Raw genomic sequence first — 9964 nt, 5'->3', positions numbered from 1 at the left:
ACCAGAATTGCAAGCAATATTCCAACAGTGGCCTAACCAATGTCCTGTACAGCTGCAACATGACCTCCCAACTCCTGTACTCAATACTCTGACCAATAAAGGAAAGCATACCAAACACCGCCTTCAATATCCTACCTGTGACTTCACTTTCAAGGAGCTATGAACCTGCACTCCAAGGTCTCTTTGTCCAGCAACACTCCCTAGGACCTTACCATGAAGTGTATAAATCCTGCTAAGATTTGCTTTCCCAAAATGCAGCACCTCGCATTTATCTGAATTAAACTCCATCTGCCACTTCTCAGCCCATTGGCCCATCTGATCAAGGCCCTGTTGTAATCTGAGGTAACCCTCTTCGCTGTCCACTACACCTCCAATGTTGGTGTCATCTGCAAACTTACTAACTGTACTTCTTAAGCTCACATCCAAATCATTTATATAAATGACGAAAAGTAGAGGGCACTCCTCTGTTCACAGACCTCCAGTCTGGAAAACAACCAACCACCACCACCCCCACCCTTTGACATCTACCTTTAATCTTCTATCTTTGAGCCAGTTCTGTATCCAAATGGCTACTTCTCCCTGTATTCCATGAGATCTAAACTTGCTAATCAGTCTCCCATGGGGAACCTTGTTGAACACCTTACTGAAGTCCAGATAGATCACATCCACATCTCTGCCCTCATCAATCTTCTTTGTTACTTCTTCCAAAACCTAAAGACATGATTTTCCAAGCAGTCACGTTGACTATCCCTATTCAGTCCTTGCCTTTCCAAACACATGTATATCCTGTCCCTCAGGATTCCCTCCAATGACTTGTCCACCACTGTCAGGCTCATTGGGTCTATAGTTCCCTGGCTTGTCCTTACCACCCTTCTTAAACAGTGGAATCATGTTAGCCAACATCCAGTCTTCCAACACCTCATCTGTGACTATCGATGATACAAATATCTCAGCAAGGCGCCCAGCAAACACTTACCTAGCTTCTCACAGAGTACTAGGGTACCCCTGATCAGGTCCTGGGGATGTATCATAACACTGATGCAAGTATCTCCCCCATCACCTGCACACAAAGGCCGCCTTGCTGATTTTTGAGGGGCCCTATTCTCCCCCTTGTTACCCTTTTGTCCTTAATGTATTTATAAAAACCCTTTGGATTCTCCTTAACTCTATTGGCAAATCTATCTCATGTCCCCTTTTTGCCCTCCTGATTTCCCTCTTAAGTATATTCCTACTGCCTTTATACTCTAAGGATTCATTCGATAAATCTGGTCTATACCTGACCTATGCTTCCTTCTTTTTCTTAACCAAAACCTCAATTTCTTTAGTCATCCAGCTTTCCCTATACCTACCAGCCTTTCCTTTCACCCTGACAGTAATATACTTTCTCTGGACTCCCGCTATATCATTTCTGAAGGTTTCCCATTTTCCAACCATCCCTTTACCTGTGAACATCTGCCCCCCCCCCCAATCAAATGGGAAGCCTTCAGAAATGAGACAACGAGAGTCCAGAGAAAGTATATTCCTGTTAGGGTGGAAGGAAAGGCTGGTAGGTATAGGGAAAGCTGGATGACTAAAGAAGTTGAGGTTTTGGTTAAGAAAAAGAAGGAAGCATAGGTCAGGTATAGACCAGATTTATCGAATGAATCCTTAAGTATATTCCTACTGCCTTTATACTCTAAGAGGGAGATCAGGAGGGCAAAAAGGGGACATGAGATAGCTTTGCCAATAGAGTTAAGGAGAATCCAAAGGATTTTTATAAATACATGTGGGCGGCACGGTGGCACAGTGGTTAGCACTGCTGCCTCGCAGCGCCAGAGACCCGGGTTCAATTCCCGACTCAGGCGACTGACTGTGTGGAGTTTGCACGTTCTCCCCGTGTCTGTGTGGGTTTCCTCCGGGTGCTCCGGTTTCCTCCCACAGTCCAAAGATGTGCAGGTTAGGTGAATTGGCCATGCTAAATTGCCCGTAGTGTTAGGTAAGGGGTAAATGTAGGGGCATGGGTGGGTTTCGCTTCGGCGGGTCGGTGTGGACTTGTTGGGCCGACGGGCCTGTTTCCACACTGTAATCTAATCTAATCTAAAAATTAAGTTCTTGCCTAATACTGTCAAAATTAGCCTTCCTCCAATTTAGAACTTCAAGTTTTAGATCTGGTCTATCCTTTACCATCACTATTTTAAAACTAATAGAATTATGGTCGCTGGCCCCAAAGTGCTCTCCCACTGACACCTCAGTCACTTGCCCTGCCTTATTTCTCAAGAGGTGGTGAGGTTTTGCACCTTCTCTCATAGGAGCATCCCCATACTGAATCAGAAAATTTTCTTGTACACACTTAACAACTTGCCGTCCATCTAAACCATTAACCCCCACTACAACAGTCCCAGCCTATGTTTGGAAAGTTAAAATCTGGAGTGCTGAGCAGTTCCAGCCCCTTTAATAAAGAAAAGCTATAACTTCATTGGAGGCAGTTCAGAGAAGGCTCATTCGGATAATTCCTGGTATGGGGGGATTGTCTTATGAACAAAGGCTGAACAGGTTGAGATTCACATGAAGTTTAGAAGAACAAAAGAAAGGTGATCTCATTGAAACATACAGGATTCTTAAGGGGCTTGACAGGGTAAATACCGAGAGGATGTTTCCCTTGATGTGAGAGTCTTGGACTCGCAGACATAGGGGGTGCTAATTTAAGAGTGAGATGAGGAGGAATTTCTTCTCTGGGGGTTGAGTGTCTTTGGAATTCCTTGCCACACAGACTGTGGGGGTAGTGCCCTTGCATATATTTAAGGCTGAGATAGATTAATTTTTGATGAGAAAGGAAAGCAAGGTTTATGGGGAAAAGATTAGGAAAATAAACATGAGGAATGCAGGATCCACCATGATCCTATTGAATGGCAGAGTTGGCCTGAGGGAATAAAAAAAAATCTACTTCTGTTCCTATATTTTTTGGTCATATAACGGCTGGATATTTCTGCACTTCAATTTTGCACATTGGGCTGCACTGACAATTTGCATTATAATATTGTAGCAAGGACACGGTGAGTGCTAACACACACACATACACACACACACCCTACCTCATCTATTAGACCAGGCTGCATCTCTAAGCACCCTGCACACTGTCTCAGCACACATTCAGTCTGAGCCCGTCTGAATGCTCATTCCATCCCTCCCTTGCTTTCTTTTGAGTTTTGCCCCTTCATTCAGAGATACCAGACCCAGATTGTTGTTATCTTGCCTTGCTGTTTAGTGCAGAAACAAAGACAGAAAGCTTGTCCTGGCTATCTGCAGGTCACAGTCAAGGAGGATTGCCTTTGGTCAGAGGGTGCCAGCCCAGTAAGGGCTGCCTCCGAAACCAGTCTAGGGGATTGGACATGGTCAGTCAACCACTCAGGCTAGTCAGAGTCAGAATCATCTCCTTACAAGGGATAAGGAGCTAAATGACAGGCAGTCCACAATCCGTCTTCACTCTTTCTGTTCTATGGGGGCTGTTTTCTCTCATTGAGAATGAGAGAAAGAGTGAGAGAATGAGGAGAGCATGTCTGCAAGAAAGAGAGATAGGGATAATGGGAGATGGAAGTGAGTGACGAGTTATTACTGTTGGTGCAGGTGAGGATTTTCCTGAGTAGGCAAGTAGATAGCACAGTAGGTAGTGACAGGGGTTGGGGTGGATGAGAGCAACTGAGGCAAGATATTGCAGGCAATAATGAGACTGGAGGAGCAGTGAGCCTTTGCGGGAGATGGGTACAGTAAGAGAAAGACTGTGTGTCGGATATCAGAGAGAAGATGGTGGCACCTACATTGGCAGAGTGGAGAAGGACATAGATCTTCCGACAGTGCTGGGCATTCCTCCAGATTGCTGAGACTGCTCTAACTCAGCTGGCATGGTCTGGTGTCTTGGCCTCCTCAGCTTGTCCTAGGGGAAAAAGGAAGTCCTGCCTATATACCACCCTGTTCAACATGAGCTCTAGATTCCCGACAGCAAAGTGGAGTGTGATTTCCAACCCCCCCCCCCCCCAATCCACGAGGGACTCCGTAGAGATAGGATAAGTAGTTAGTGAAACAAACTTGGTAAGATTGGCTTAATGTTGAAAAACCCTCAAAAGAATTTCTTGCAACTCAGACTTAGCCAAAAATGTAAAATTCAACCCACTGTCATCTAGTCCTAGAGCATGGAGACAGGCGCTTTGGTCCATACCGATCAAAATGTCCATCCACACTGACCCCATTTCTCCGCACTTGGCCCACATCCTTCTAATCCCTTCCTATTCACATATTTGTCCAAATGCCTTTTAAGTGTTGTTACTGAAACCACCTCAAACACTTCTACCGGCAGCTCATTACACATGCGTACCACCCTCTGTGCAAAACAGTTGCCCCTCAGGTTCCCTTTTATTCTTACCCCTCTAACCTTAAACTGATGCCCTCTAGTCCTCGATTCCCCAACCCTGGGAAAAATATTCCAAGTTGGCCGCACCAGAGTTTTGTACAGCTGCAGTGACCTCATGGTTCCAAAACTCGATTGCTCTACTAATAAAAGTTAACGCACCATATACCTTCTTAACAACCCTATCAACCTGGGTGGCAACTTTCAGGGATCTACGTACATGGACACTGATCTCTCTGCTCATCTACACTACCAAGAATCTTAAGATTAATCTAGTACTAGGCACGGTGGCACAGTGGTTAGCACTGCTGCCTCACAGCGCCAGAGACCCGGGTTCAATTCCCGCCTCAGGCGACTGACTGTGTGGAGTTTGCACATTCTCCCCGTGTCTGCGTGGGTTTCCTCCGGGTGCTCCGGTTTCCTTCCACAGTCCAAAGATGTGCAGGTTAGGTGAATTGGCCGTGCTAAATTGCCCGTAGTGTTAGGTAAAGGGGTAAATGTAGGGGAATGGGTGGGTTACGCTTCGGTGGGTCGGTGTGGACTTGTTGGGCCGAAGGGCCTGTTTCCACACTAAGTAATCTAATCTAATCTAATTTCTAGTACTCCTTCCAAAGTGAATCACCACACACTTTTATACATTAAACTCCATTTGCCACCTCTCAGCCCAGCTCTGCAGCTGTGTCCCTCTATGTCCCTCTGTAACCCACAATAACCTTCCTCACCGTCCACAACTCCACCGACCTTAGTGTCATCCGCAAATTTACAAACCCATCCTTCTACGCCCTCATCCAGGTCATTTATAAAAATGACAAACAGCAGTGATCCCAAAACAATTTCTGATAACCTTCCTCATTGTCCATGATACCTCAACTTAGTGTCAGCTGCAAACTTACTCGTCATGCCTTGTACATTTTCATCCAAATAATTGATATAGATAACAAACAGCAATGGGCCCAGCACTCCACTAGTCAGAAGCCTCCAGTTTGACAAGCATCCTTCCACTATTACCCTCTGCTTCCTACCATCACGCCAATTGTGTATCCAATTTGCCAGCTTGTCCTGGATTCTATGCGATCTAACCTTCCAGAGCAGCCTATCATGTGGAACCTTACTGAAATCCATATAGACTATGTCTGCCATTCTGCCCTTATCAACTTTCCTGGTCACTTCATCAAGGAACACTTAATAAATTTGAGGCATGATCTCCCACACAAAGCCATACTGACTATTCCTGATCAAACCCTGTCTTTCCAAATGCACGTATATCTCATCTCTCAGAATCTTCTCAAGTAACCTACCTACCACAGATGTTAGGCTTCCTGGTCAACAGTTCCCAGGTTCTTCTTTGTAGCCCTTCATGAATAAGGGCACAATATTCCCTATCCTCCAGTCTTCCAGAACTTCACCTGTGCATAATGATGATGCAAAAATATCAGCCAGGGCCCACGCAATTTCTTCTCTAGCCTCTTGCAGTGTTCATGGATACATCTGGTCAGGACCAAGAGATTTATCTACCTTCGTACATTCTAATACATCCAACATCTCCTCTACTATGATACGAACTGTACCCAAGTATTCATGTCAATTTAAATATTCATTCAATGCCCTCTTGAATGCCTCATTTGAACTTGTCTCCACTATATTACCAAGCAGTGCATTCCAGACCTTAACTAGTCACTTTGAAAGAACATTTTCTCTCACCTCATATTTGCTTCTTTTGAAAATTATTTTAAAACTCTGCCCTCTGGTTTTTGATCTTTTTACAAGTTTGATCCATTTACAATTGGATCTTCCTACTCACTCTCCCTGAACTCCTCATGATTTTGAAAACTTCTACCGAATCTTTCCTCAGCCTTCTCCTTTCTAACTTTGTCTCATTTCTGGAACCCTTGTTGTAAATTAATAAACACTTTGTGTGGTTAATCTTGCTTAATCTGACACAGTAAGTTATCCATTGCCTTGAATAAGTCAGTGATGAAACTAACTTGTCTTCTACTCCCTCTCCAATATGTATACAATCCTCCACGGAGGCACCTAGCCCAGCCAGCAGAGGGCACCATATTATAAGGACTTGCCTTCACATTGCTTTCAATCCCCAACATCCTGCTCAATTCAGGATTGTTTGTCTAAAATTCTGTCAGTATTATCTACCTTTTTGTACAGCTGCAGTGACCTCATGGTTCCAAAACTCAATCGCTCTACTAATAAAAGCTAACACACCATACACCTTCTTAACAACCCTATCAATTTGGTAGAAAGTCAAATGTATTTTCTTGGTAATTCCTACACAATAATTTTGCCCTATCTACCTGACAGGGTCAATCACCCATTGCCTTGAATAAGCAAGAGATCATTTCCTATAGCAGATCAAGCTAAATTACAATTGTTTGCCAAAACAGTTGAGGGTAAGGAGCACAAACTTTCTTTCGCTGACTCACTGACATTTTCCTTAACTGTTTTTTTTTCCTCTATCATACTGAATGTTTTGACATTTCACCCCCTTCACATTTCTGTCATGCATTTCCCAGAGAACATCCGTTCTCAATTTATGCTCCACAGTTCCTGCCTAATAGCATTGTAATGACCCCTCCCCCAATTAAATACTTTCCCATACTGTCTGCTCTCATCCCTCTCCATGACCATAGTAAAGGTCAGGGAGTTGTTATCACCATCACCAAAATGCTCTCCCACCGAGTGAGCTGACACCTGGCCTGGTTCGTTGCCAAGCACCAAATAAAATATGGTCTCCCCTCTAGTGGGTTTCACTACATATTGATTCAGAAAACCTTTCTGGATACATCTGACAAAAATTGGCTCCATCCAAACTATTTGCAGTAAAGAGGTTCCAATCAATATTAGGGAAGTTGAAGTCACCCATGACAACAACCCTGTCACTTCTGCACCTTTCTAAAGTCTACATCCCAATCTGGTCGTCCGGGTCTCTGTTGCTATTGGGGGCTCTATAGAAATAGAGTGACTGCTCCTTTCCTGTTTCTGACTTCCACCCACAATGACTCAGTGAACAAACCCTCCTCAACGACCTCCCTGATTAGCAATGTCATTCTCCCATCTCTTTTACCTCCCTTCGCATTCCTTTTGAAACTCTAAATCCCAGAACATCCAAAAACCATTCCTGCCCCTGTCCAAGTTTCCGTACTGGCCACAACATTGTAATTCCAAGTACTAATCCATGCACCAAGTTCATCCCACTTATTCCTAACACTTCGTGCATTAAAATAGACACACTTCAGCCCGTCAGTGACTGCAACTTTGACTGTTTTGACAAACAGTCTATCCTTCCTCAGAGACTCTCTGCACGAGTCCTGACTTAACTAATCCTTCACACTCCTGGCTTGTCCCTCATATTTTGTGAATGTGAAGTCATTCCAAATTCTGTTGCTGACATCTTTTCTTCCATCATATCCTGTTCAGTCATGGCTCCTGTATTCAAACACAGAGCTGGAGAAACTTGGCAGTTCTGGCTTCATCTGAAGAGACAGTTAACATTTTGACTATTCTGGCATTTGCTAAGATTGTTTCAGACTTCCCATGTCCTGTATTTCATTCTTATTGCTCCTGTATTCACTTCTCTTTGATGGCTCTCAGTCAAGCAACTCAAATTCTCAACTTCCTTTTCAAATCCTTCCATGGTCTGACTTCTCCTGTCCCCAGTTCTCCAAACCCCTGAGAGGCCTCTGTGCTCCTCCAATTAAGGAATCAGAGCAGAATGCTAGTATTTTTGAGGGTCGAAGGACCTGTACTGCGCTGTAATGTTCTAATTGTTTTACTTTCTTCAGCCTGAAACTGGTTACCTACAACTGGCTCAAAATCTCTTTCTACTGATCCTGTAATTTGGAACAAAGGTCCAAAAACAAATCTAAATCTCCCCTACTACTAACCATTGTCACCTGGGACAAATACCTAGGTATACAGCTTTTTTGGTGTTCTGTGGGCAATTCTTTCTAATCAGCACCCATTCATTTACAAGTTTCCAGCTAAAACTAGACAAAATAAGTTTGGGGATAGAGTTCAGAGACTCACTGAGTAGGTGCTCAAATAAAAGCTGAAAGATCACCATGTCAGCATGCAGGTGCAGCAGGCAGTGAAGGCAGCAAATGGTATACTGGTCTTCACAATGAGAGGATTCAACTACAACAGCAACAACTCACTTTAATTCTGCAGGACCTCAGTGTATTGCATGCAGTTCTGGTCTCCTTATCTGAGGAAGGATGATCTGGCTACAGAGGAAGACAAAGGCAGCTTACCAGACTGAGTACTGGAATGGCAGGTCTGACATATGGGGAAGAGACTGAATTGGGTGGGCTATATTCATGAGAGTTTAAAAAAGTAAGGGAGGAATCTTATAGAAACTGATAAAATTCTAACAGAATTAAGCAGGGTATATGCAGGAAGGATGCTCTCAATGATTGATTGGGGAGGGGGTCATAGTCTAAGGGGTTGGCCATAGGAATGTCTTTACCCAAAGGGTGGTTAACCAGTGAAACTCTCTGCCCCAGGAAACAGGCCAAAATACTCTGACTTTTAGACAAAAGCGATAAAAGGATATGGGGAGGAAATGAGAACAGGATACTGAGTTGGATGATTAGCCATGACCTGACTGAATGGCGGAGGAAGGTTGAAGGGCTAAATGGCCCATTCCTGCTCCAGTTTCCTATGTAACTCCACTCTGGGGGTGCAGGGTGGCACAGATATCTGAAAAAAAACTGTTTTAAATGCACTGCTAATCGTAATTTATATCTGTTGAACCTAGTGTCTGGATTCTACATTACAACTTGATTGAAAAATCTTGGAAACAGCTATTTTCTAGCAGTTTTTATACAAACCAACAGCATCGATGGTCAATAACCTGAAAACATTAAAATCAAAGCAAAATACTGCAGGTGCTGGATATCTGAAACACAAACAGAAAATGCTGAACAGTTAGTTCTATTTCAAGTGATAGAGTCAAACAGCAGGGAAACAGATCCTTTGGTTCAACTGCCAAATTAAACTAGTCCTACTTGCCTGTGTTTAGGGCGGATCCGTCTAAACTTTCCTATTATGTACCTTTCCAAATATATTTTAAATGTTGTTACTCTACCTGCATCTATCATTTCCTCTGGCATTTCATTTCACATACGAACCACCCTCTGTATGAAAAAGTTGCCCCTTAGTTCCTTTTAAATCTTTCTCCTCACTATAAAAGCATGCCCAATAAGTCATATTGAACATCACTGTTAGCTTGTTTTCTCTCTCCACAGATGCTGTCTGACTTCAGTCTCTCCAAACTTTATTTATTCTCATTTCTAAAACCTTTAGTTTAATTATGAATATTCATTCTGGATTTGCATAAGGAGCAAAGGATTAATGTTCAGATTTTCTGAAATGGAACTTTTACTAATGAAGGTTTGAAGGTTGCTGGCCACATGCAGTGATATGTGGCTTAGAGATATAGACAGATGCCCTGGAAGAGAGCATTATTCTCCACATCTTCTCCACATCTTGATTAGTATGTATAACAAATATCAAAGATTACGGCAAAAAGTCAAGAAGGAACATAGCCAAATCCATAAGAATGCATCA

Source organism: Chiloscyllium plagiosum, unplaced genomic scaffold (genome assembly GCF_037043375.1).
Source record: "Chiloscyllium plagiosum isolate Xiang-an unplaced genomic scaffold, Cpla_swu_hap1 HiC_scaffold_15, whole genome shotgun sequence".
NCBI classification, from domain to species: domain Eukaryota; kingdom Metazoa; phylum Chordata; class Chondrichthyes; order Orectolobiformes; family Hemiscylliidae; genus Chiloscyllium; species Chiloscyllium plagiosum.
Note: the sequence above shows the minus strand (reverse complement) of the source record.